A 24,115-nucleotide genomic window follows, 5' to 3' on the forward strand; every position below is an offset into this window, starting at 1 on the left:
AAATAATGTGAACTACTTGAAGGAAAAACAAGACACTAAATACAGAAACATGTGAAGCTGATCATCACATAAAGTTGAACTTTTATGCCCTTTAAAAGGAGAACCAACCCCATTATTTAACAGCTTATGGATGTCCCAGTGAACAAAAATAGCATTGTGTCAAGTCTTCATTTTTAAATGACAAAATCTCACATTGTATTCTTTGGCCCTGATACAGACTTAAATCGAAGTCATTTTAATCAAATAATTGTGGTTCTGGAAAACGGAACACAATTTGTAAAGTTAAAAAGAATTCTTTGAAATTTCCCACATTTAAAGCCTTTATTAATTTCAGGTCTAGACTAAAGAGAGGGAACATATGAGTGACATAGTACTGACTTCCACACTTGGAACATTTCTTTTATCATGTATTGAGAACAAAGTCACTATTTAAACCATACTGGAATGGTAGACTTTAAAACTTTCTTTCAAAATATATCGTATTTATAAATCATAGTTTTTCAGTATAGTTATATTTGGTATACTGTTTTAATAAATCATGGTGATAAACTACAAATCCTTTATTACAGGCAACTTATTGACATTATAAATGGAACCACTTGAGTGTTTCTTTATCAGTAGCAATATATTCACTTACATCTCAAAAAAGTCAACAAATGTCACATTATACAAGTGAAGACAGCAAACACACACACACAGTGAAAAAAATCAAAGGAATAAACTAATTATATGGGAAAAATTAAAATTGCCCATATCTCTGTAATCAGCAGTACTAAGAAATAACCAGAACTTCTAGTAATATAATCAACAGTGGTAGAAATACAGAAATATAATTATAAGTGACAGATATATGAAAATATTATCAGCAGCAGAAGTTTGGAACAATCATGTAAGTCTTTAATGGAGTGTTTAAATAGATACATATTTAAGTCTATACAAAGATTCGAAAGGCCGGCTATCCGATTTACAAACAACTATTAAACCCACAAAATCATGATTGTTCTCCAAATCTCATGATTCTGAGTATGAATATTGGGGATGGGGTATGCAAAACCTCATAAAAGTTGGATATTATTCTAAGATTCAAATTCCTTAACTTGATAAATCTCGCTTTTCTTGCAACTTTGTGATACCTGGGTATCAAACCATGTCATTACAACTCTCTTAGGCCTTATAAGTGGCTCTTTTCTGAGTTCCAGCCAATTTCTGAAGTGAGTAACAGCTGGTAATTATCTAATTTAGTCCATTCAGCTGCTCTCAACTTAGACAATAAACATCATTAGCTCTTTATTGCAATCATGTGTAGAAATATCTGAATGCAAGAAAGTAATTATACTACTTCTTGAGGAAGGTATCAGTAATCCTGATTGTATAAGCATAATAGTTTGCCTGATTTACATTTACTTTTACTTAAAGTGATCATAAAGATAGTCTGTCTGGTGATAGACTAGCACTTCTATGCCCATTTTAGAAAATTCTAGCATTTTAACATTAGGATGACCACACAATTTATTGATTAAACTGTATATCTTTTGATGATGGGAGTGAACTCTATTAATAATTATATTAGGACATGAGGTACAGTCTATAGATAAGATCACCACATTTCATTTCTAGATATCAAAAATTATAAGATATGAAAAGAAATTAATAATTTAAGAAATAGATGCATCCTAATTCCTCATACTCTTCTCAGCAGAGAAAGGAAAAGCTGTATCCTCCACGTTTAGCAAATATAGTTTTCTGTATCACAAAAACAAGAACAAGGGCTTTCAGTATTTGAAAACTTAGAAAAGTTTTTAAAAGTTATTTCACAGTTAGCTGTTTTTCATGGGTTGAGAAATCTTTTAAATCTAGAAGCAAGCTTTCATATTGGAATTAAACAAGTTTTTCTTCTTAGAAACAAGACAAATGCCTCTTTCCCCTCTAGTGACAAGAAAGAAAGGAGGACTGGGGAAGGGAGACTTGACTGGGTTTTTCTGCACCCTAGAGCTTCAGCATTAAAAAAAATCATAAAACCATTTAGTGTAATAGTATTTTTGTGGGGGGAAAAGGCATGTGAAAGGGTCAGAAGTATAGCAATGATTTTATAATCACTGATCACAACTGAAAAATCTTGTGTGCTTTTGGCTTATCTTCCTCTCAAATCATTGCAGTGGATATTTAAAATATTCCACATTATACTGAAAACTCTTCTCCCATTATTCCCCATTCTTATTTCTCAGGAAAAATGACTTAGAAGAAAGAAAAACCCCTCAGTCTTTTGCGTATTTGAGAAAATTATTTTAAGATAGCATTATATGAAGACTAGTAAAATATAATTAATATCAGCATTGTTATTAGAATCTGGACACTTCTATGAGTCTCTTTGTACTCATCTAATGACTATGAAATTTCTCCTTTTGTCATGATTTTTCTCATTGATGTTATGAGCAGAAAAAATAAAAATCTGAATTTTAATGGTTTAACAAAAAAATAAAAAATTTTAAAGATTGTAGTGCTTTATTTTGCTTCTGTATGATCCCTCTGCCAATTCCATTCTTTGTCTACTTTCTTATTATTTCAGTCATTTTTAGCATGGATAAATAACTGGTAAGTGATACTGAAATGAGTTCTAGGATGATAAAATTGAAAACCATTTTAAATTTCTTCTTTTGTGGAAGACTTCTAATAAATGATAAAAAAAAAGCCACAACATATCAATTCTTATAACTCATTAGGATTGCTCCAATAAAAACATACAAAATTAAAATGAGTCCAAAAGACTCTGATGACAAGAATTAAAGGTAAAAGTTTGATGTCACCCTACTTGGAAGAGAAATATGCTAATGATATGTTAGATATGACCAAATATTAAAGATGTAGGAATATGTATGGCAGAGGAATGAGCTATAAACCCTAGCTCTGCACTGATGACTATTAGAGAAAATGTAACTGTAGTTTCTTCCAGTATTTCTCGACTTATTGAATGCTATGTCTTATTTGTATTTGTAACTGTTTTCTTCATTTATCTACCAGGTCTTTAGGTTATTTGGTGGTTGTTGCATTTATCATTTTATTCACAAGATTCAGCATATGAATGTAGTAGCTCCATGGAAATGAGAAGAATAAACATCAACTCTATTCTTGAGTCTTATTCAGTAACTGAATAGACATATAGTTGTCTCCCTTGGAAATAAGAATAAATGTTATGGTCAACTGTTTATGAGAGGGAAAGAAAAGACAAGATTAATATTTGAGACATTACTTCCAGTATCGGCTGACTAGAAGTCCAGAGCACTCATCACCCTTACAAAGACAGCCAAGACAATTTTAAAATCTACATTTTTTAAAAAAGCAACTGATATAAAGTGCTGGAGTGCATAAGAGGAGTAACAGACAATCTGGTGAGCCCAGAAACTCAGGATGGCCACATAGAGAATGCAAAGAATCACTGGGCCTCCACCACCTCACCCCAAACCAGGATTAGCTAGGAACCAGAAGGTCCTTCTTCCCATAGTGAAGAGATAAGCAAAAGGTCCCAGCAGCCCCCATTAACATCCTGGACAAATACAGGTCTCTCCACTGGGGTGCCCTGCAGTCCTCACAGACACTAAGCCCAGCTGAGGTTGCTGCCTGGAGTCCACACAGCTGTGCTCCTCAGGGAAGGAGCCAACACTGTGTCCTGCCACCCCTGTGGCCAGAGCTGCTACAGCACTACGCCATTTTGGAAGTGGAAATACCACTGGAGTGTGTCTTGCTCTGGGATTGATTAACCATGGCTCCTCTTCATCCCTGAGTCTAAGCCCTGCTGAAGCACCCCAGCCCAGAGGCTCAACATCCCCAGGCTAAGCTGTTACACAATTCCCATGGGGCCAAACGTGGGTGGAGCTGTTTCTCCTACCCCTTCCCATTGCCTCCTTGGGCTAAAGCTGAAGCAGTTCTCTGCCTCCTGGGAAAACAGTACCTTGTCTATTCATAGCAGCCATGCCTCATGGCACCTAACTGGAAGCCCTGTCTTACATCTCGGGAAACACATCTTGGCCGCCCAGAGTGGTAACACACCCCAACACCTAAGCTGAAGCAGTGTCTTGCATCCCAAGGAAAAGGCACCTAGACTTCCCAGAATAGCCATGCCCCCCAGATCTGAGCTGAAGCAGCACATTGCCTGGGGAATTCATACCCTAGTCTAGCTGAGCAGCTGCATATCCCAGGGCTGAGTTGATGTGGTACCCTCTGTCCAGCTACCCACAGTAGCTGAACTGACACTCTGCTCCACAGCCAAACAACTCTATTATCCTGTTTTCCTGGAACTGTACTAGCACCCTAGATTCTAAGCTATTGAGACACACTTTCCTTGGAAGTAGAGTAATGGCTGTGCAGTTTTCTGCCCCCAAAGGCTCAAAGAACAGCTGTGTTCTGACGTCTGGGGTACTGCCTGCTGTAGCATCTGGTGTTACAGACTCTAGGACACTGCTGAATCTAACCAATACAGGGTCTAGAGTCATGACTACATGGACTGTCATTTCATGGGACCCAATTTGCCACAGAGTCCTATGAGCTCTGTTTCCTGAATTACAGTCATGTCTTATACCCTGTGCCCAAACCTGCAGAGCACCTCCTCTTCCCTGGATTTGGGCCAATGCTGTGCCCTGCCACCCAGGAGTAGAATCACAGCTACAACTCAGGGCCCTGGGTTGAAGCTTCTTGGAGCTGCTTTATTGCCTCAGAGTCACAGATCCTGACTCTGTGAGCAACCTACATCCAATCGTGAAACAGAGAGTGTATCTGCATCCCAAGGCCCAGGGGCCACAATAGGTTTGTGAAACTCTGAATCTGAAACTCTGACCCCACATTGCTCTGAGCACCTGTCCCTGGAACCAAGTGTTGCTGCAGCAGTTTGTAAGTGTTATCAGACCTGACACCAACTTGGACCTCTCCATGAAGTCTCCCCATTGTGAGGAAAATGAGACTAGCAGGACTCCAAAAGCCTGTGACACTGAGGACATTAACAATCTACACAGGACACAGACAGGTAATTTTCCAGAAGCTGGAATGTGTGGAAAGTCACGTGACAGCATGATAGCTGGGTGGAGAGCCAGTTTCTGTCATGGCTTAAGGTTATGCAATTGGTCAGCAAGATATGGATATATTTTAACAAAACATGGACATTCAAATATAAAATTAGGCAGGAGGCTTTATAAGGGGCCTGTACATGTGAAGGCCCTGAACTTAATGACTTCATGGTAATTCGGTCTGTGGTGATGGTTACATGAGACAAAGAACAGAGGAGGAATTTATTAGATTCCAGATATTTAAATCTGTTTGCCAGAATCTGCAGAAAGAAAGAAAATCTATACCTGGGTTTCCTAGAAAGCAGACCCTGAGGCAAAAGTAATATGCCATTGCTTTACTAGGGAGTAAAGTACCAGGGAAGCAAAAGGATAGAAAAGGGAAGTGAACCAGAGGAGGAAGAAATATCAATAAAGTATTCATTGCTGAACTGACGACTGCTTAATATGAAGCATGATTGGTTGCTCACACTCAACGGTCCAACCTAGTGCATCTCAGGGAGTCCTTCTGAGAACTATACAAATAAACTCCAGTGCAATTCCAGGTATCTATTGCAAACAAAACCCAGTGCAGTTGCAGATATCGCCTAAGACCAAATCTCCTAAGCAACGAAAGCAAAAGTGTTCCACTGGTCCTACTGGTTAAAAGTTTACCCCATATATTGGACTTCTAGGTAGTTCACAAATGGTACCTTTGATAACCAAAGCTTTAGCATCAGTAGGAAGTCCTGGGCATGATGTAAGACATGTACCTTCTCAAGAATGGTTGTACCCATAGGGGTTGATGAGAATTCAAACAGAAATGATTAACATGATATGCACTTGACTTGGAACAAAAGGGCAAAAGGCCTGGAGACGGTTGAGATCTAGAGGATCTGAAATAGTGTATAAGAGAAGTCATACACAGGGGATAAACTTACAGAAGAGATTAAGTATAATCAATAAAACATGGTACCTTAGAAAACCTAAGTTAATAAGCTAGGGCAGAAATGAAAGAATAGATTCTAGACTACTATTTACATGTCAAATCAAAGAGGTAGGGTGTAAGTACAAAATCATAAAATTACAATTCATATAATTGAAAAATGGCATTCATCTAGCTTAGGAGATATCTGGATAACATGTCCCGATGGGTAGCAGAGTGCCTGAAATATAATAGATACCCAGTAAATAGCTCTGAAAAACTAATGGCAAACACAACAGAATAATATATAATTTACTTTTATATTTATTTTGAATTGTGACATGCATAGAAGTAATAAAACCTTCTATTTCTCTTTTCTACAACACATCAGGTTTTTCCTGTAGGCTCAATATACTGTTGATTGATATAACATACTCATTCAAGGGCAGTGATGAAGAAATATGTCTACTCATTCACTAAACATCTGCTTCCTATTGGTAAAATTTTAAATTTTAATCTTCCAAATGTCTGCTTTAGAAAAATATCTTTGTTATGAAAGAACATCTTCCAAAACCATAAAAATACTTTCAATTGAGAAAATGAGAATTGTTTACAGCATTTTTCACTTGCAAATAAAAGAAACCATGAGCTAATATTATGACAATTGGTATTGTATTGTCACTGAAAATAAAATTCATGATTCAAGACATTTTCTTTAAATCTTGTATATTATCTGGTTCCTGGTTGGCATGCCTCCTTTTCTCATATTTAGAAAGCAGTTGTACTAAAACATAAGTATATTAAAACATCAAAATAATAATGAAAATGGTGGTTAGTTCTTTGGTCTGCGTCAGAAATTAAGAACATCACAAAAACAACAGAAGGGTGGTCTTATCTGTTGACTGGCATAAAGCTGTAACTGTTTTCAGGGACAGATGGTCCTCATTAAGCTTTATCTATTAGAAAATAAGCTTCATAATGATAGCTTCTATCACATGGCACCATTAGATAAGATGTTTGAAACATTACTGCAATTTAAATAGGCTCTTAAATAGGTCAACTTTCCTTAACAACAAATATAGGAGTTTATATTTGTGTTATGTCCTTCAGAACGACCGTATTTTCTGTATTTGCTACTTAGACACATTCTTCAATGAGGCCAGAGCTGATCACTTATGCCCAACATAGGTCAACTATTTCACACAATGAAAATACTTATTTTTAACAGAAGTTATTATTTAAATCACTTTTAGGTTAACATAAAAATTGAATGAAGAGAGATTTTCCCCTACATATGCATGACTCCTCACTTAGCAATATCTCACACCAGAGTGGTACATTTTTCAAAATGGCTGAACCTACAAAGACATATTGTTCTTATCCAGAATCCAGTTTCTTACCCAGAATCTATAGTTTACATTTCTCTATAGTTTATTGATGTTGTACATTCTATGTTAATGGGCAAATTTATAATCACACAGATCCACCATTATGGTATCATACAGAGTAGTTTGAGTACTTTCACTGCCCTAAAAAATCCTCAGTGCTCCGCCTATTCATTCCTCCCTCTCCTCAACCTCTGAAAACGATTGATCTTTTTACTGTCTCCATAGTTTTAACATTCCCAAATTGTTATATATTTGGAAATCTATAGAATGTAATATTTTCAAATTGGCTTCTTTAACTTAATAATATGCATTTAACTTTCCTCTTTTTTTATGGTTTAATAGCCAGAATTTTAGTGCTAAATAATATTCTACTATCTAGATGTACCACAGTTTATTTATTTATTCACCTGCTTCAGAGCACCTTGGTTGCTTCCAAGTTTTAGCAATTATGAATAAAGCTGTTATAACCAATTATGTGCAGGATTTTGTGTAAACACGCTTTCGATTCCTTTGAGTAAATATCAACTAGAGTGATTTCTGGATCATATAGTAAGAATATGTTTATCTTTGTAAAAATCTGTTAAATTGTCTTCCAAAATAGCTCTGCCACGTTGCATTCCCACCATCAATGAATGAAAGTTCCTTTTGTTCTACATCCTTGCCAGCATTTGTGTTGCTTGTGTACTGAATTTTGGACATTCGGTATAGTGTAAGTATCACGTTTTTTTTTTTTAATACTCATTTTTCTGCTGAGGGAATTTGTTACTACGAGACTTGCCTTACAAGAGTTCCTGAAAGGAGCATTACATATGGGAAGGATGGACCATTACCAGTCAAACACACTCAAGTACACAGACCAATGACACTATAAAGTAGCCACACCAAAAAAATCTGCATAATAACCAGCTCATATCATGATGGCAGAACAAATTCACACTTATCAATATTAACTTTGAATGTAAACGGGCTAAATGCCTCCAATTAAAAGGCATGGAGTGGCAAGCTGAATAAAGAAGCAACATCCAATTGCATGGTGTCTTCAAGACACCCATGTCACATGCAATGACAACCATAGGCTCAAAATAAATGGATAGACAAAAATCTACAAGCAAATGGAGAACATAAAAAGGCAGGGTTGCAATCCTAATTTTAGACAAAACATAATGATAGAGGGTTCAATTCAACAAGAAGACCTGTCATGAATATATATGAACCCAACACAGGAGCACCCATAATCATAAATCAAGATCTTAGAGACCTAAAAAGAGACCTAGACTCCCACACAATAATAGGAGGAGACTTCAGCACTCCCACTGATAGTATTAGACAGATGATCAAGACAGAAAATTTGCAAAGATGTTCAAGACCTGACCTCAGCACTGGAGCATATGAACGTAATAGACTTCTATAGAACTTGCCATTCAAAAACAAGAGAATATACATTATTCTCGTTGTTACATATTATATACTGTAAAATCAACCACATTATTTCAACCACATCATCAAATATAAAACAATGTTCCTCAAATAAAAGTAAAAACTGAAATCATACCAACCACACTTGACTACAGTGGAATAAAAATAAAATTTAATACAAGGAAATTGCTCAAAGTCATACAAATCACATGAAGATTAAACAACCTGCTCTTGAATAACTAATGGGTAAATAATGAAATTAAGGCAGAAATCAAGATGTTCCTTAAGTTGAAAAAAGAAAGAAGATTCAAATAAATATAATTAGAAGTGATAAAGGGAATATTACCACTGACCCCACAGAAATACAAATAATCCCCAGAGACAACAATGAACACCTCTATACACAGAAAAGCCAGAAGAAATGAATAAATTCCTGGACCCATGCATTCTACCAAGACTGAACCAGGAAAAAATGTAATCCCTGAACAGATCAATAATGAAGTCCAAAAATGAATCCATAATAAATAGCCTACCAACAAAAAATGAGCAGGGCAAGACAGATTCTTAGCTGAATTTTACCAGATGTACAAAAAACAAGACCTGGTACCATTTCTACTTAAACTATTTCAAAAAGTTGAGGAGGAGGGACTCCTCCCAATCTATTCTACGAGGCCAGTAACATCCTGATACCAAACTTGCCAGAGGCAACAACAATTACTTCCGGCCAATATCCTCCATGAACATAGATGCAAAAAATTCTGAACAAAATACTAGAAAACTAAATCTAGTAGCACATCAAAGTGCTAATCCACGGTAATCAAGTAGGCTTCATCCCTACTTCAAACTTATACTACAAACCATTCCAACTTCAAACTATACTACTGGGCTACAGTAACCAAAACAGCATGATATTTCTACTAAAACAAACATGAACACTAGTGGAGCAGAATAAAGAGCCCAGGAATAATGCTGCACACCTAGAACCATTTGATCTTTGACAAAGCTGACAAAAAACAAGCAATGGGAAAAGAACTTCCTATTCAATAAGTGGTGCTGGGATAACCTGCTAGCCATTTATTGAAGATTAAAACTAGACCCCTTCCTTACACCATAATCAAAAATCAACTCAAGATGTATTAAAGACTTAAATGAAAAGCCTAAAACTATAAAAATTCTGGAAGATAACCTATGAAATGTCATTCTGGACATAGGAATGTGCAGAGATTTCATGACAAAGATGCCAAAAGCAATTGCAACAAAAGCAAATATTGACAAATGAGATTTTGTTCACAGTAAAAGAAACTATCAAGAGAGTAAATAGACATCTACAGAATGAGAGAAAATATTTACAAACTATAGTTCTGACAAAGGTCTAATTAATATCCAGAATCTATAAAGAACTTAAACAAATTTATGAGCAAAAAAAAAAAAAAAAAAAAAAACCATTAAAAAGTGTGCAAAGGACATGAACAGACACTTCTCAAAAGAAGACCTATATGCAGCCAACAAGCCTATGAAAAAAATGCTCAATGACACTAATCATTAGAGAAATGCAAATCAAAACCATGATGAGGTATCATCTCACACCAGTCCAAATGGCTACTACTAAAAATAAATAAATAAATAAAAATAGCAGATGCTGGCAATGATGCAGAGAAAAGGAAACACTTATACACTGCTGGTGGGAGTGTAAATTAGTTCAGCTAGTGTGGAAAGCAGTGTGGCAATTCCTCAAAGAACTTAAAACAGAATTACCATTCAACTCAATAATCCCATTATTAGGTATATACTAAAAGGAATATAAGTATCTTTCTAACATAAAGACACACACATATGTTCATTTCAGCACTATTCACAATAGCAAGGACATGGAATTAACCTAAATGCCCATAAATGGTACACTGGATAAATTAAACGTGGTAAATACACACTACGGAATATTATGAAGCCACACACACACACAAAAAATAAACAAGATCATGTCCTTTGCAGCAATGTAGATGGAGCTGGACACCATTATCCTTAGCAAACTAATGCAGGAACAGAAAACCAAATACTGCATCTTCTCATGTATAAGTGGGAGCAAAATAACGAGAACACATGGACACAAAGAGAGGAACAACAGACACAAGGGCCTACTTGAGGGTGAAGGGTGGGAGAAAGGAGAGAAACAGAACAAATACCTATCAGGTACTATTCCTAGTACCTGATACAATCTGTACATCAAACTTCCATGACCTGAATTTACCTATATAACAAACCTGTACATGTACCCCTGAACCTAAAATAAAAATTAAAATAAAAAATAAAATCAAGGTATGCGTTTTTCATTTGCTGCAAATTTTACTTGTATATAATTTCCATTTTACAAGTTGTATATGTTTGTTGTAGAAAAAATAAAATGTAAACAAAAAGAAAATTAAAGTCAACTGGCTCCATACCTGTATTGTCACTGTAATAGTATATTACATGTTTTTTAATCAAAAAACTACTATTAAGAAGGGGAAACAGCAAGGCATACAGTTGTAACACATAATTGTATTATACATTTCCATAATAAGACTATAATTCTGAGCATAGAAATAACTCATACTAATTAATAAGAAATATTTAAACAATCCAATAGACAGTTGGGCAAGAAACTTGAATTGCTATTTCACAAAGAAACTATCGAAATTGCCAATAAATATGAAAATGATTTCTGAATAATTGGTCACCAGGGAAATTAAATTAAAACCACAATGCAATACTCAACACATTCTTCAAAATGGCTTAAATTAAAACTGATACTGCAAAGTATTGACAAAAATATGCAACTACTAGAACGCTCATACACTACTGATGGATCTATATATTAGCATGACTCTTTTAGGAACTTCTTTGTTTTCATCTAGTAAACTTGATTATATTCATAACCTGTGACTCAGCATTCTACCTCTGGGGTAGGTACCCAGTAGAAATGCATACATGTGTGTACTTCAAATATAAGAATGGTTGTAGCATAATCATTCTTTGGAGCCAAAAGGTAGAAACAATCCAAAATTCTCAGTGGTATACATTCTTTGACAGCTTCTTAGGGCAACCTTTCTCAAATTTCAGTGTGCATCAGAATAACCTAATAGTTATTAAAACACATATTACTGAACCCTAACCCCCAGACTGCATCGAAGCTCAAATTCTCCTTCTACCAAGCCTTTCTTTTCTCCTCCCTTTTATTCCTTTCAAGAGGGAATGAAGTAACATGGTTTATATGGTGTTGGTTTTTGGTTTCAGTCTGTTTTTGGGGAAGTCCAACTTGAAAAGCAAGTTTGTCACTTTTTTTGTAGTTATTTTATTCTAAACACATTTATTTCTACTTCTAATTTTAAGGTTGTTTGCTGTGTTTCTCTTTTGATGTAACTTTCTAATTTCACTATTATTACAAAATAATGTGTCCTACAGACTTTCACTTTCTACCAGATTTTCTATCAGATTTTCTTTTATTTTTATTTTTATTTTTTTATTATTATACTTTAAGTTCTAGGGTACATGTGCATAACGTGCAGGTTTGTTACATATGTATACTTGTGCCATGTTGGTGTGCTGCACCCATCAACTCGTCAGCACCCATCAATTCGTCATTTATATCAGGTTTAACTCCCAATGCAATCCCTCCCCCACCCCCGCCACGATAGGCCCCGATGTGTGATGTTCCCCTTCCCGAGTACAAGTGATGTCATTGTTCAGTTCCCACCTATGAGTGAGAACATGCGGTGTTTGGTTTTCTGTTCTTGTGATAGTTTGCTAAGAATGATGGTTTCCAGCTGCATCCAGGTCCCTACAAAGGACGCAAACTCATCCTTTTTTATGGTTGCATAATATTCCATGGTGTATATGTGCCACATTTTCTTAATCCAGTCTGTCACAGATGGACATTTGGGTTGATTCCAAGTCTTTGCTATTGTGAATAGTGCTGCAATAAACATACGTGTGCATGTGTCTTTATAGCAGCATGATTTATAATCCTTTGGGTATATACCCGGTAGTGGGGTGGCTGGGTCATATGGTACATCTAGATCTAGATCCTTGAGGAATCGCCATACTGTTTTCCACAATGGTTGAACTAGTTTACAATCCCACCAACAGTGTAAAAGTGTTCCTATTTCTCCACATCCTCTCCAGCACCTGTTGTTTCCTGACTTTTTAATGATTGCCATTCTAACTGGTGTGAGATGGTATACCATAAAAACCCTAGAAGAAAACCTAGGTAGTACCATTCAGGCCATAGGCATGGGCAAGGACTTCATGTCTAAAACACCAAAAGCAACAGCAGCAAAAGCCAAAATTGACAAATGGGATGTAAACTAAAGAGCTTCTGCACAGCAAAAGAAACTACCATCAGAGTGAACAGGCAACCTACAGAAGGGGAGAAAATTTTTGCAATCTACTCATCTGACAAGGGCTAATATCCAGAATCTACAAAGAACTCAAACAACTTGACAAGAAAAAAACAAACAACCCCATCAAAAAGTGGGCAAAATATATGAACAGACATTTCTCAAAAGAAGACATTCATACAGCCAGCAGACACATGAAAAAATGCTCATCATCACTGGCCATCAGAGAAATGCAAATCTATCAGATTTTCGACCTACTATATGGAAATGGAAAGATGGATAGGATAATTAGGAAATGTTTATACTCTCTATATAATGTGTAGCATCTAAAATAGATCCACTAAACCTTATGTAACATATTATAGTTATTTTTACTTTGTCTACTTGTTAAATAAAACTCTGCAAAAAAGTGTCTAATGTCTTTAACCATTATGAATACTTGTTTCTTCTCAATCATATAGCAGTATATTTTGCATATTTAATATAATATTGTTTGTTGCATAAAGTTTTATTTATGATGTATAATTCTACTGTAGATTTTGTCTTTGACTTATAAGAAATAGATTTTTGTTTTTCCTTTTATTTTGGGGTATGTTAGTAATGAGTAGTATAGTTTCATGCAGGTGTTTTAGTTTTGTTATTTATAGCTTCCTCCTTTCTGGGATTTTGCTACCTCAAGTTTCTAGCTTGGCATCTGTAACCATCATTATCTGACACTTCAGTTTAGTAAAACCATAACTGACTGCTTGCCTTCTAGCACTCAGCATCCTAAAGGTGGTAAAATACTCTGAGTATTAGAGCCACACATATGTGGATCTCACCCAGTGAAGTCCCCTTTTTAAAAAGTCAGGCCTTCAGTTTATGCCTGCTTTGGGTTGTTCTTTACTGCCTTTGGGCAGGTTATTGTTTGGGGGTTTTCGTTTTATTGGGAGGAGGGGAACTACGTCCAAAGTTTATCTGAGGTGTCTTAGCTCCTTACAAGTGCTACAACAGAAACTCCCTTGTATTAGTATATTTTTAAATAACTGAAGATCTTTATTTTGGTCTAAATTTACTTACATTTTCAAAGATATATATGTAGAGTTCCCTACATAAGTGCCAAAATAGCGACACTTAAACCATAATCTCTCCACAGTTCTTACTAAAATGTGCCATTTAATTTTTCAAGCAGCCCACAGGTTCCCTTTCCATAGGATTCAGATGTCAGAACAGAGGTTTTTTGAAAGAACAATCAGGTAATATGGCAAAAGCAAATAGCCCTCCTACCCAAACATCAAGGATGTGTTAGTTGGATAAATCTATCTTTATCACTCTTTGTGGGATTAAAGTCAATTACTCATTAATACAAACTTAAAGAATGTAAGTATGCCATACGACAATCCCATTAACTTATTTTTGTAGTTCATGACTATATTTTTTGACTATCCAAATACAGGAGTAACTGAATTTTTTTAAAGTCTATGTGCATGAGTTTCTCTTTTTAAAATTTTAATCATAAAATTTTAATCATGAAGTTTTAAAATATGGAAAATAAAAATGATGATAGACGGACTCATCAACTTGATTTTATGTTATGGACATAATTTTAAATAATAAGATGTTAAAGGTACAGTTGAAGATTTTCATTCCTTTCCAGACTGTCCTCCTCTTCTTAGTGCTGAAATTGATTTGTTCTACCTAAATGAAATATTTATATTTTTGCTATATGCATATAACCAGCACATAAAGTTACTTTAATCTTTTGTTATCTCAATCTTTTCTTTTCTCTTATTTTGTCACTAAACAATTATTTCCATAGCACTCAATCACAAACTTAGATATCTAATTACAAATATTTCAATTTATTTATTTATTTATTTATTTTATTTATTTATTTATTTTTCTGAGACGGAGTCTCGCTCTGCCACCCAGGCTGGAGTGCAGTGGCACAATCTCGGCTCACTGCAAACTCCGCCTCCCGGGTTCACGCCATTCTCCTGCCTCAGCCTCCCGAGTATCTAGGACTACAGGCGCATGCCGCCGTGCCCGGCTAATTTTTTGTATTTTTAGTAGAGGAGGGGCTTCAACATGTTAGCCAGGATGGTCTCAAACTCCTGACCTCGTGATCCGCCCCCACCCCCTCCCGGGACTCCCAAAGTGCTGGGATTACAGACGTGAGCCACCGCGCCCGACCTCAAATTATTTATTTTTACAACTTTATCAAAGTGAGAAAGCTTCCATCTATTCCTGGTTTTATGAGAAGTGTTTTGTCAGGAATATATGCTGAATTTTATTAATCTTGTATGCATATATTGAGATAGTCACGTTTTAATTATTTAATCCGTTAATGGGATAAATCTAATTTATAGACATTACCATTAAAACATTATAAAACATATGATAATTTATAAGTATTTGTTCATTTATATCTTAATAGTTAATTTATAATTCAAGCTTCTATAATTGTAATTTCTTTACAAATTATTCAATTCCAGTTTCAAAGCATCAGTGGCCTCATAAAATGTTTTTGGAGAAGTCTGCATATTTCGATATTACAGGGAATCATTTAGAGATTTAAATTTTCTATCCTAGAAAATTTGAAATTGTTAAGCATTAGTTTTAAAATGATCTGAACCTGTTGCATTTTTGTAGGCAGATTCGTTATTAGTGATTCAATGTCTTTATTATGATACGTCTTTCTTTTTAAATATTTTGCTATTTTAAGTTTCTAGAAAATCTTGCATTTTGTCTAGGTTTCCAACAGATTGAACTAAAAATTTATATCATATTTTAAATTTTTCAAATGTGCACCCTATTACCCATTTATTTCTCATATTATGTATTGATGCTTTGTTCTTTTCCTTTCTTTAATAATCAATCATGCCAGATGGGCTCTATTTCATAAGCTTTTTCAAAGAAATAAGTGTGGTTTATTGTTACAAACCTACTCTTTTGTTACTGTTTCTTGAACTTATTTGCCTAGTTGCATCTCCTCTTTCCATTTTCCTTGAGTTTCTAGATAATTAGTAAAACAAACAAACAGCAAGCAAACAAACTGTACCAAATCTCAGTGGCCTAACATCATACAAGTTTGTTTCCTGCATACCTCACAGCGTGATGTGTGTTGGTAGGGCTCTACACTGAGCAGCCATTCAGGCATCCTGGCTCTTTCCTTTTAATGGCACTGTCATCTTCCAGGTTTTCAGGGCACTCTGAGGCCTGTTAACATTGAGGCGGGGGAAGGAGAACACCAGAGAACTCAATGCCTGTTCCCACCTACCTTGTCCTAGACATGAATGATAAGTCTGTTTGTGTAGTTACCAATATCCCTTTTCTGTCTTCTCACACATAGATCATATTTATCTTTCTCTAAGGGAAAAAAAATCTAAAATTTCATCCAGCCACTAAATCCAGCTTAATATTTAGTCTCTGGGTGAAAAGCAGTCTTTTCCATCAGATTTATAGTGATTTCTCATTTTCTCATGATCTATGATCTAAACAGTAAGTTACATATCACCTGTTTAATGGTGTACTAGGGACAAGATAACAATAACAGACACTTCCACTTGGTAGAGGAAAGCCTGGAGACACACACACTCACAGCAATGCTGGAATCCTGCTGGGAGGATGAAATAAAAACCAACTGCCATAAAAACGTGAGAGAATACTGATTCTGCTTTCTAGGAAAAGCATCCTTGTGTAGGCTTTGGTCATTTGTGTGGCCTTTACTTCCAAAATCTTGGAGGGTTTTCTTTATCCATATTCTCAGTGTAATATCTGAAGTGGGTGTTGTGGAACATGATGTTCTTCTGGCTACATGGTCTTTGCAGTTCCTCATGCAAGTTTGGGAGCTCATTATTTGAGTTTAGGCTTGAACCATAAAGGCTTTTTATTCCAGATCAATGGCTTCTTTACCAGTACAATTTTCTCTAACATAATAGCTTCTGAATTATTCATTTCTAAACATTTTTTGTGCTGGTATTGTGAAAAATATTTTTGAATCTTTTTCTAAACTTAAGTGGTAAGGACTATGTACAAAGGTCTGCTGACTACAGAGGGTGACAATAAGGGTCACATAAGCCATTGTTCCCACTTCATAGGCAGTGTGCCTCAGAATGAAGCCATCACAGATGAAGACAAAGGTAAATCTTCTGATTCTGGAGATCAGAAAGACAAACAGCTCTGATGAAATTATGTTATCCACAGGACCAAGTTTTGTCTGAAGCGATATAAACCATGTGACTTTATAGTTTTATAGAATAATTTCTTGATTGTTTGTTCTTTCAGGTGAATTTCTGGTACTTACAAAATAAAACAAAACCAAAAACAAGAAAAGGAAAAAGCTCTTAAAGATGGAATAAGAAAATTATAGTTTATATAGTCTCCATTTTAAATAGAAACACAGTAAAAATATTAATTAAGCTGGTTTTGATAGAAAATAACAAAAACAAAATATATTGACTGATGAGACATTTATTCTTCCTTTTTCAACTTTCTTGTTTACACTGAAAATAATGATCAGCAGTTTATATAAAATAAAAGTTGGCCAAAGATAAGTGAGATATAGAGGAACATTGTACTGGAAGAGAGTAGTAAAATGGTCATAAAATTAAGAAATACTATGGAACATTGTATGATTTATCATTAGACAAAATAAACCAAATCAAGCAATGAACATATTTTGCTATGAGGAATTTGTTTACATTTACTTACTTAATGGTTTCTTGATATATTATGAAAAAAATTATAGCATAAGATTTAGAGTATAGAGAATATAGTTTTATAATAATTTTGCAATGGAAATAGCAAACCAAAGAATTAGGGTTCTTCATTACAGGTGAGACTTTTAAAAAAAAGTGTGGTAAGTGCGGCATGTGTATAAAATAATACATTTTAGCTTTTATAGGATTTACCCATGTTTTAAAACACCCATATAACATAAAATTTGAGAAATTTCAGTGGCTATATTTTGCTCTTCTAAACGAACATTGACAGGATAATTACCAATTATCATTAGACAAATTATATCAATAAGCTTTTATAAGAAAAGGAAATAATTTATCCTAAGAAACACTTCTCTCCAAAATAAAATGGCACAAAATTTAGAGATATTTGAAGATGATGAGAACATATGCCAAATAATTAAATCATTAAGAAATAATCAGGTAATCACATTTTTTAATTAAAAAATCTGAAATATTTTATTGAAATAGAAAAATAGATTATCCTTTAAACAAAATGTAAAATTGACAATGGTTATTTGTAAGGCTGACTTTTAGTCTATGAACAGAAAAAACAAGGTTTAGGTTAACAACAATGAAGAGTAACAGAAAATAAGTTTAATATCAAATAAAATTCAAATACTTTTGGCACGAGAAATTTTATTTGCCTGTATTCTGAAATGTACAAGTGTTTTGGTCTTTCTTGTCTTTCTTATCTTTAATTTTCAAGTACCAAGGGCAATTCTCATTATGTATTTGTGATATCTAGTTAAAGATAATGTCAAACAACCAAAAGGAGTGTGAGAATCTTGAAACTTAGGCTAACATTTGGAAATGCTACCAACTGTTCTCATTTTATAATAAAGGGAAAAAATAGCTCAAAGGCAAACTGTAAATACAGTAATTTCAAAAATATTCACAATAAAATCCTTTGATGTGTTTGCACTTTTTCGTACTGGCTTGCAGTGTAGCCAAAATTTGGCGACTCCCTAAGGGAAATTTTGAACGACACTATTATTTTTGTCTTATTAAAACGTATTACAATGCTTTTCCATAGAGGTTATGTAGGATGTTTAAAATATAGCCATAGTTTTAGTATGTTTTGTGTTGTTATAACAGAATACCACACACTCGTTAATTTACAAAGAAAACAAAAAATCTTATATTTTTGGAGCAAGAGTATGTGAGAGTAAGAGAGCAGGATGGAGCTCAACTTACTTTTATAACAAATCCACTCTTGCAATAACTAACCCATTCCCATAATAAGGATGTTAAATCATCCTTAAAACATTACACCTTTCAGCACTTTTGCATTGGAATTAAGTTTCCAGCAAATGAGATTTGGGGGATGCATTCAAACAATAGCACCCACAAACTCAGTTTTGTGAAATATTAAATAGAAGAAGCACTAACCAAAACAGAGAGAATTTAAATTTCTGTTCATTTTAAATTTAGCCTGCTAAGAAATTTTGATGTTATTTATTAAATATTTATACACAATTATGCGCATGCAATTATGTATTTGTATATACATACATGATATACACATCTATATACCTAGATGTGAAAGAGAGTGAGAGAGACATGCAGAGACAGAAACAGAGAGACACAGAGAGAGAGAGAGAGACAGGAGAGACACCTAACACAAGACCACAAAATGCAAGTAAATTTTATAGTTAAGGAAAATGTCCTTGTTAATTAAAATTCAAAACTGTAATAATCCGGCTAATGTCAGATCACTAGAGGATATCAACATAGTATACCTACATTTCAACCAGTTTTTCTCCATATATTAAAATATTTTTAATAAAGTTGAATTCATGATAGGTGTTTAACACGCTATGAATATTGCATTCCAGTCCTTTGATGTTCAGAGGGAAAAAAAACAGCAAAATTACCTTACTAAGGATTAAAAATATTTGAATGTATAAGTCATGATGAGTATTTGACCCATCACCATAACATTATAGGTAGATCATTACGCATAAATAAAAGAACAGTTAAAAAGAAGCCAAGAAAGCAGATGCTAAGCTTCATTCAATACAAACTCCACTTTGCCATTATTTTCCAAAGCAATCTGAATGTCAAATTTTGACACCAAAATTGGTACCAAGTAAATCGCATAGCACTAAACTGCAAAGTGGCATGCAAAATTTAGAACAGTAGGTTGTATATAATTAGGAGAGAGTTTGTGCTTCTAAATATAAAAGTCCTACTTTCAGCACGAGGAAACAAAACCGTTTGGAAGACAGCAGTCTGGCTGCATTCTTTAAAGACTCTTAAGAAAAAACATAAGGGCAAGAGATAAAATATGAATGCTCAGTTAGGAGACACAGGCTTTTCACAGGCAAATGTGAGAGCTCATTAGTAGAATTAATCAGAGAATGCTGTTAGATTTTGTTCCTTTTTATTTATAAACATTTTGTCTACCTTTCTCCCAAAAGAATTTATAGGTTTAAAGTAGAGTCATGTAAAATATAAAAGACTTGAATTTCTAAATTATTTGAACATTCTACTTATTCATTCATTTATATATTTGTTCAACTAATAATTCTGAGCTTTTATAGTTAACTAGTAGCTTAAGTTCTTAGAATACAGAAATAAAGAAGGAAAACTCCCTGTTCTCTTAAATACTAGTGAGGGAGGCAGATAATAAACAAATAAAAATATAAATGCATACTAAAATGTCAATGCTGTGATAAAAAGTAAAGCAGAAAAACGTGATTATTGTGAGGATAATTCACAAAGGGTAATACTCAAGCCTGTTCTGAGGTGGTGTCATTTGAGCAGAAGCCTGAATTAAATAAGTACATGGCCATGCAAAGATGCGAGAGAAAATAATGTATGAAGAAAGAACAGTGAATTCAAAGACCCTGAAGAAGAAATGCACTGAGTTGTGTTGCTAGGAAGCAAATAGTGGAGAGATGAGGTTATACCCATTTAAAGGCTGTTAACAATTTTTTGCAAGAGATGAAGAAGAATTGGGTTAGCAACGCAGCAGTGGAAATGATAATAATTACTCAGATTTAGAGTATAGTTTGAAACCTGAGGCAACAGTAAAGGCAGATCAGTTCCATGTGGGCTGAGAGGAAAAGAGGTAAGTCAAGGATGCTGTCATTATAATGGCTTGACCTACAAGGTAAATAGTGGGGCCATTATTGATACCGGGAAGATAAGTGCGGGGCAGAACAAAATGTATTGGATATTCTCAGTTTGAGATGTCTACTAGATATTTAATTAGTGATATAAAGAAAGCAGTTGGATATGGGAGTCAGGAACTTGGAGGAGCAGAGTATGTTGAAGGGTGGTGGTGCAGGCTTGGGCTATATATTTGGAAGTCATTACCATACAGTGCCTATTTAAAACTAGGGGTATACTGAATATTGCATGTCAAGAGAGTACAGATAGAAAGGAAGAAGACACAGAATAGGAGTGTCCATCTGGGAGTGTGAAGTGGAATCAGACAATGTTACTGAGATGGTGTATCCCATGAGATTGATCAGAGAGACTCTAGAAGCAGGTGATGCAGTGAGTGGCATAAAAGGAACAATGAATGAGAGCAGAGTAGCAAGACGGATGCTTGCTAACAGTATTCACTTTCTCTGTCACAGTTTTGCAACTGGTAAAGAATATTTCTTGACACTTAGCAGAACAGGTTATGTTGCCTAGCTCAAGGGCCAGATTCCATCATAGCATAATTTGAGAGTTGTTAATAGGAGCCACGAGCAGAATTATTCCTTCTGTGACCATTCTCCAGGAAATAAAATCTCCACACCTAGGACTCCTTTGGTGAATAATAACTGCAGGAAAGCATTTTTCTTATTTGGGAAGGGTCACGTAAAGCAGCACACAATTTAGTAAAGACTAGTAAAAGAAGCCCCATATTATCTGCTGTGACTTTGGGGGACATGGGAAGTATGTACTTGTGAATGGAAGACAAGAGGTGAATAAGTTAGTGCCAGAAAAGCAATGTAGTGTTGACTTTGAGCATCCTGGTAGAGAATATATGCCTGGGAAGGAATAACAAAAACAGATTGGCAAGAAAATATTCTGAAGATTTGTAGTATTTAGGATTCTCCACCAGGCTCTCCTCTTCTCCTACCAGACATTTTCCCCCTGCATTCACATTTATTTCTGCCACATCAAATGTCTCCTGTGTGCTCATTATGTGTACCTGTATATTCCAAACCCAGATATTTTTCATGAACTTGAATAATTATGTGTTTACTAACTGTCTAGAGAGAGATCTCACCCTCAACATGTCAGAAGTAGAACTCAGTATTCCTCTGCCTCTTCCCTGCTCTTTTCCATTATCTTTGGAAGGGGCCCAACTTCAATCTCCAGTTTTCAAAACTTAAAACCAGACGTCTTCCTTCACTTTTGGTTTTCTATTTCTCTATACTCTCACAATCACAACTTTGGTTTGCTGTACTTCCTATGCATATTCTGTCCAAGTATCTCTGTCTTACTTTATATTACTCCCCCTTCTCTTACCTAACAGCACCATCCCATTTTGTCTCCCTGCTCTAGACATGACCCACCTTCTCTCAGCGTTAAATCTAGGTTCTTAAATTTAATTATACAACCCTACATGACCTGACCTTTATTGACTACTCTACACTTACATTTGCACTGCCACCTATACATATATACGAAAAGCCTTGGAAGACTATGTTTATTGTACTCAGAGATCATGCAGAGGCCAAGAAAAGTAAATTAATTTGCTAACAACACTAAAGTGTAAAATATATGCTTATAATATGCAAAATGAAAATTTAAAATGTCTGTTTTAGTAATTATTATATCATTATTTTACTATAAACAACTTATTTAGATACATAAATGGTGTATGTTCTAAAAACTAAAGTATAGGAGCTATGATATTTTATCTAAATTTATTTCCATGTAATAAGATTTATGATAAACTGAGATCATATATTTTTATTAAAAGTTGCTGAAAACAAAATATACTATCAAAAGATAAAATTAATTGACTCTAGGAAAAAGTAAGTTGCCTTAAACTGTATCCTGATAACTTTATTTTTGGAAATCTGTCTAATCCTTCTAAACCTAGCTGAAAAACTCTCTCTTTAACCATGTCTGCTTTGAAATCCAATAAGATATAATCACTTCATTTTTTTACTGTATTTTACTTCTAACTCAGTTATAAGACCTACCTTATTCAGCCTCGTATTAAAATAATTTTGTTGACAATATATCACAACAGATGATATTGTCCTGGAAGGCAGCTACTAGGGATTAAAAATATTCGTTTTCACTGAAATACAACAATCTCCTATCTAATGAAGACTAAATTATTAGAGTAGTGTCATAAGTTAATCTCTATATTTTAATTAAATTTCTATTATAGTGTCATAAGATAATCTCTATATTTTTAGTTAAAAAGTATATATCAACAAATAAAAATTCATCTCAATATACACCATGAGGCTTACCTCTATGCTTATTCAGATCATAGCTTCACTTGAAGGAATTAATGACTGTAACAAAAGTGCTCAGCATCACCTATTGTATCCTTATTCTTTACATAGATTAAAGTTTCTAAGTATTTGTGGTCGTTTTAAGTGGATGTACATGTACACACATATATAAAACATATATATCCAATATATATGTACTCTATCTATATGTATGGTCTTTGATACACATACATATATACACACATATATAAATCAGAATCTATCTCAAAGGGATTTAAAATTGTGACTAGTGCCCATTTAATAAATTAGTTAAGAAGTTAATGATAAATGTACTGAGAGTGAGACACAAAGGATATTTTGAATACCATATTTTGTTAGAACAACTTTTAAGTTCTTAACTTTGGTAAAGCAATTTTTTCTGAGTTTACTCAGAATAGTCTGGTCTCATGGTGACAAAACATTTACCTTTCATCCCATATCTTATTTTGAGAACAAATGAAGGATGTCAGCCATCCTGGATTACTTTGCACTTGGGCACTCAATTATTTCAATCAAGTTGAACTGGATACTGAAGAAGGTTGAAAATGCTTTTTCCAAGTATATCTTTATAATCTTTTTGCTTGTGTGGCATAATTTAGTGAGAATGTCGCCTAGAGAGAACATGAAAGCTAGATTATCTGTTCAAGTTCTGTTCTTCTCTTTTTACAATATGAATTTCAGGAAAGAGTGAAAAAGTTCATAGTGTACAGGCTCTGGGTCCTCTGTGGAAATCTGTCCTGCTGAACCCAGGCATACCTAATTTGTTGCATCTATCATTGTACCCAAGAAAGGGTTTAATG

This window comes from Piliocolobus tephrosceles, chromosome X (assembly GCF_002776525.5).
Source record: "Piliocolobus tephrosceles isolate RC106 chromosome X, ASM277652v3, whole genome shotgun sequence".
NCBI lineage: Eukaryota > Metazoa > Chordata > Mammalia > Primates > Cercopithecidae > Piliocolobus > Piliocolobus tephrosceles.